At 35.6% G+C, this 5,656-nt stretch overlaps 1 pseudogene; it reads left to right on the top strand.

The window, feature by feature from the left end:
• Positions 1–4,814: 4,814 nt before the first annotated feature.
• Positions 4,815–5,103, top strand: LOC143399488 (10 kDa heat shock protein, mitochondrial pseudogene; annotated as a pseudogene).
• Positions 5,104–5,656: the final 553 nt, after the last annotated feature.

Here is a 5,656-nt window from a genome sequence, read left to right as displayed (position 1 = left end):
AGAATAGAAATATTTATGGTCCCTGTGTCACAGGGAAGCAGTCTTCAGAAAAGCAGCTTCCCAAGGGAAGAGAGAGGAAACAGGAAGCCTCAGAGACAAATATTGTTCTAGTAGGGTTGAAGGGAGAGAGAAATATCTGGGAACATACCCCTGTGAATAGCACAGCATGGCACAGTGTTTTTAGAAATGCAAGAAACTTGAGATGGCATAATAATAATATGACTTTTATTTTGGAGCGGAGAAAACTCTGGCAAAGAGATATTTGTTACAAGTATATGTATCTTTGTCTATTAATAAAGATTCTGACTATAGTAAGTTGTTGGAATTCTCCCCTTTTAATTAATAAGGATTATTTTATATATGAAATATTACTTTTGCACAAAATCTGCCTTCATTAAATACAAATCTGTACTCATCCATGGCCTGAATGTGAAATTACAATACTAATCATAAGAGACCCTCACATATACAAATTTAGCACACATAATTTTATATACTTACATGATTTTATATAATGTAATTTATTATCTACAAGAAAATAGCGAATCATTTTCCAGTAATTCTGGTCAGCAAATCTGCCCTTTCTCAATCCCTTCCCACAAAAAAGAGTTCTAAGAGACTAGAGTATGCAGTAAATGCTCAAAAGTTTTAAAATTTTTCAATAGTTTTAAAGTTTTAACTTATGAGTAAATTTCATATTCATCAAAGAGACATCACTTTTTTTAGAGAGAATTTTTTTAATATTTATTTTTCAGTTTTCGATGGACACAACATCTTTATTTTATTTTTATGTGGTGCTGAGGATGGAACCCAGCGACCGTACTGCTTGAGCCACATCCCCAGCCCGAGACATCACTTTGATCTTGGATTTCAATGATGAGAAATAGATTTCTGTTGTTTATAAGTTATCCAGTCTCAGGTGTTTTGTTATAGCAACCAATGGACTAAAAGTTCTGTCAGATTGAACCTAAGTAAAACGTGTTCACTAAAATAAATGTCTTCCTTGGACGTGTGGTAGACAATCATTGTCTAATAGAAATAAAATAATGAGGCACAAATGCAAGCCATATGATCTCAAATTTTCTGAAATTTGAAAACTAATTCTAATAGTAAAACTGACTCTAATATATTTTACTTAATCCCATATATCTAATATTTTGCCATATAATCAGTATAAAAATTATTGAGTATCTACATTCTTTCTTTCATATTAAGTCTTCAAAGTATAGTGTGTATTTTAATACTTTCAACACATCTCGGTTTGGACTAGCCACATTTGAAGTGCTCAATAGCTACATGTGACTGATTGCTACCCTATGGGGTAATGCAAATCTTGATAATAACAAGGTGAGTGTTTTGAGGCTGTTTGATCATTCAATAAAGTTTTCTTCAACAAAATATAATGCTGTATTCACCATGTTCATAAATAAAACTAAAACACAAGTTACTTAGATCATTTAATTAACTAAGCCCAGTTTCTTACCTATAGAATGGAGAAGTTGTACCTACCTCATGAAACACATTTATAGCAAAATGTTACTATGAAAATTAAGTTAGATGGTGTATATAAGATGCTCAGTACAGTGTCTGACCCATGGTAAGAGTTGGATCATTGTCATTTTATATAGGTATCTCTGGATGATAAATATCATTTTGATAATGACAGCATGACAGAACCCTATGAGACTATGTAACTTGATGAATTCTAAATCATCAGTAGTCTAGACTCTGTGCTGTAGATGCTAATCTTGTTTAGGCTTAAAAATTTGATTTGATCAGAACCATGAGAGTGGTTCATCTTTCAGGTGAAGCTCATATTAACCAAATTCCCAAAACATATTCAACAAACTTATTTTTTTAACAACATTCTGTCTATAATTGTAAATAGAATGCTGTTTATGTGCCTGACACTGATTTAGGATTGGAGGTTTGTCAGTGAATAAAAGGGGAAGGAAGAGAGGGAAGTGGTCATGAATAAGTCTAAATCATGTTTAAAACAAAAGTACAGTCAATTCTTGTTATTCAACTAGAGTTTGGTTAGCTAGCTGAGGAGTATCTCTGGCTAAGGTTCAGTGGCTACTTAGTGGGGATTGTGTTGAAAGGTGTATTTTTGAGATGGCTACTACATAATTTCAGGTCCAATCTCAGGGTCATCCTTTTTTCATTTACTTGACTTTTACTACCACACTATGTACTTCACCTATCTTTATGGCTGGTCAGCAAACTGGAGAATCCATTACCACGTCATCAAGAATTGTTTGAAAATTGATTTCTCAATTGATCAAAAATATAACTCAAAACAAGAAGAATGTACCTCCCGATGGCCTAATAAACTTTTTCTCTTTAACTCAGAAAGTGCATCTTGATTTTGTTTTATTGAGGAAACACCTTTCTATAGCTCCTATAAACTTATCAAAGAGGAACTGTTTGCTTTAACACTGCTAAAAGGCTAAAGAACACCACTTAAGATAGACCTGGTGCCTTAGAACACAGTCAAGCATAAACTAGTTAATTCTATAATAAGGCTGATATAGTAGTTCTGGACCTGAAACTGGAAAAAAAAATTGGAAAGCATTAAACTAGCATCCTAAATTATATATATCTTCTTGTATTAGTGTTCTCTAGAAGAACAGAATCAGCAGGAAGTATGATGATGAGAAAAAGGGGATTTATTAGATTGGCTTATACAACCAAAAGCTGGGTGGATAGTCCAAAATGGCTTTCTTTCTGCAAGCTGCAGAGGTGGAAGAACCAGTAGTTGTGCAGAACATGTTGACACCTTGCTGCAGTCCCGCTGCAGCAGAATAACCGGGGGGTGATGAATGACTTGTGTACGTTGATACAGCAGGAATGGAAGCCGTTTATTGTAGAATAAGAGCGGTATTTATACATTTTACACAGCTTATCTAATTAGCATAAAATAGATACAGCAGTCAACCAATAAGGAATCTCCACACTTAATGGCTCGCTTTTGTTACTTCACAAACCACTCCCTCTGACATTTTGCCAGGCGCCATCCAGACTTGTTTACAGAATCTAACATTTCTCTGTCAAAATACCAGGTGCCATCCTGACTTGTTTACAGACCTTAACAACACCTCAGAACAAGAGGGATCAACATGCTACCCCAGTCTGCGACTGAAGTCTTCTGGAAACTATCTGGAGAATCACTGGCAGAGTCTGCTTTGGAAGAGTGATGGAATGAGAATTTGATAGCCTCAGTTGATTGCAGCAGCAATTCAGAACACATTCAAGAAGAATTGAGCTTCTAAATATAGAATCATGTCATGGCAAATAGTGATAGTTTGAATTCTTTTCCTATCCCTTGCATCTGCTGCTGCTTCCTTGTTTTTCCAACTTTTATTCCATTCAAGCCTCCAACCTATTGGATGGTGCTGCCCACACTTAGGGAGGGTCTCCACTTCAGTTCACTTTTCCACATGCTCATCATTCCTAGACACACCCTCATTGACACACATAGAAGCCTCTTGATCTTCAGCCTATCTTAATTCAATCAAGTTGACAATTCAAATAAATCATTACAATCCCTACATAAGCATTATAACACGGGCACCAAGTTATATGCCTCTGGGAATTTGTTGTTGACTTGTTTGTAACAGGAAAGTTAAAAATAACTAACTCCCCTTAGAAGTTGAGTTAAATAAATTATCCTTACAATGGCACATCCTTACAATGGAATAGTAATGCAACTGTTAAAACAGAAAACAACAACAACAAAAAAAAAGAAATAAGGCTTTACTGTAAAGGTACAGTAGCCACGGTAGTATAGTATTGGTGAAATAGACATAAATAAGTCAGTGGAATACAGGAGAGGCAAGAAATAGGCATGCACATATATAGTTGATGGATTTTTAACAAAGATGCTGAGGGAATTCACAGTTACATTGTGGGATTTTTAGAGGGTAATTACGTTATGAGGGTGAAGCTCTTAAGAATGGGCTTATTGCCCTTATAAGAGGCCTCAGAGAGCTGCCTTACCCCTTCCACCATGTGAAGACATACATCAAGAAGGCATCAATTATGAATCAGAAAACAAGTCCTTACCAGATGCTGAAGCACCTTGATATCGCATCTCCCAGCCTTCAGAATTATAAGCAATAAATTTCTGTTGTTTATAATCCACCTAGTTTATAGTGTTTTGTTGCTGCAACCCCAGCTCACAGCAGCTAATAGACTAAGCATGGTTACCCTTATAAACTATTCACAGATATGGGTATATTACTGGCTAGTACACACATGCCTATTTCATTGCTCTTTCAGCAGAGAGGGTCTGGAAACAATGATACTCCAGAAGCAATGACACACATAGCACCAAATCTTGGTTTCTAATACCAATCTAATAAAAGTAACCAGGACTCCTTGAAGAAATGATTAATTCTAAGACTAAGGCAGGAAATCACAAGATGAGCCTGGAATGTCATCTTAGAGATGTAAAAAAGTGAAAGTAGGCCTGGGGCTGTAACTCAGTGGTAAAGTGTTTGCCTCACATATGTGAGGCACTGGGTTTGATCCACAGCACCACGTTAAAAATAAATGAAGATACTGTGTGTTCATCTACAACTAAAAAAAAAAAAAAATTAAAAAGAAAAAAACAAAGAGTTAATAAGAAAAAGTGAAAGTAAAAAACTCTGTTAAACAGCTGGGCATGTTGGCACTTGCCCAGTCAATTCATTCAAACTAGAATGGACTTATTAAGTTACAGATCTCATAATCTTAAAACTTAAAAAGAGTATAAGTCTTAAAATCCCAGCTACTCAAGAGGCTTAGGCAGGGGGTCTCTTTGCAGCTACAGTATGGCCAGACAAGCATTTAGAAAGTCTCTTCCACTTTTTGACTGAGTATTGGTCGAAAGGAGTGCAGCTGAAACTGTAACCAAGGGAGGCATTATGCTTCCAGAAATATATCAGGAAAAAGTATTGCAAGCAACAGTAGTAGCTGTGGGATCTGGCTCTAAAGGAGATAGCCAGTTATTGTGAAAGTTGGAGATAACTTTCTTCTCCCAGAGTATGGAGGCACCAAAGTAGTTCTAGATGACAAGGATTATTTAGAGATGGTGACATTCTTGGAAAGTATGTAGATTGAAACAAATCACAGTTGAAATGGCATCCTGTGAAACTATTATTCAACTGAAGTTCTGAAATCTTTCATCATGTAAATAATTTCCATATCTCTTTTATAATAAACTGATGATAATCTAATAATATCCACTGTGTCAAAAATTTAGTTTATCTGTACTTGTGTAAACATTTTCAAATAAAATGTGTAAATGAAAAAAAAAAAAGAGGCTCAGGCAGGAGGATGGAAAGTTTGCAACTAGCCTGGGCAATTAACTTATTGAGACCATGTCTCAAGTAAAAAGGGATTGGGGTGTGGCTCAGAGTGCTTGCCTAGCATATGTAAGGTCTTGAGTTAGAGCCCCAGTACCTCCTCCCACATATACACATGTACACAAAATGTTAAACAATAAAAGCTATGTTTAAAAAAAAAAAGTTAAGGGCTAGCGATATAGTTCAGTTGGTAGAGTGCTTGCATTGCATGCACAAGGTACTGGGCTCAATCCCTAGCACTGCAATAAATAAATAAATAAATTTTTGTTGTTGATGGATCTTTATTTTATTTGGTGCTAAGGATTGAA

This window comes from Callospermophilus lateralis, chromosome 5 (genome assembly GCF_048772815.1).
Source record: "Callospermophilus lateralis isolate mCalLat2 chromosome 5, mCalLat2.hap1, whole genome shotgun sequence".
Classification (NCBI taxonomy): domain Eukaryota; kingdom Metazoa; phylum Chordata; class Mammalia; order Rodentia; family Sciuridae; genus Callospermophilus; species Callospermophilus lateralis.
The sequence above is the reverse complement of the archived record's forward strand: the minus strand, read 5'-3'. Positions and strand labels throughout refer to the sequence as shown.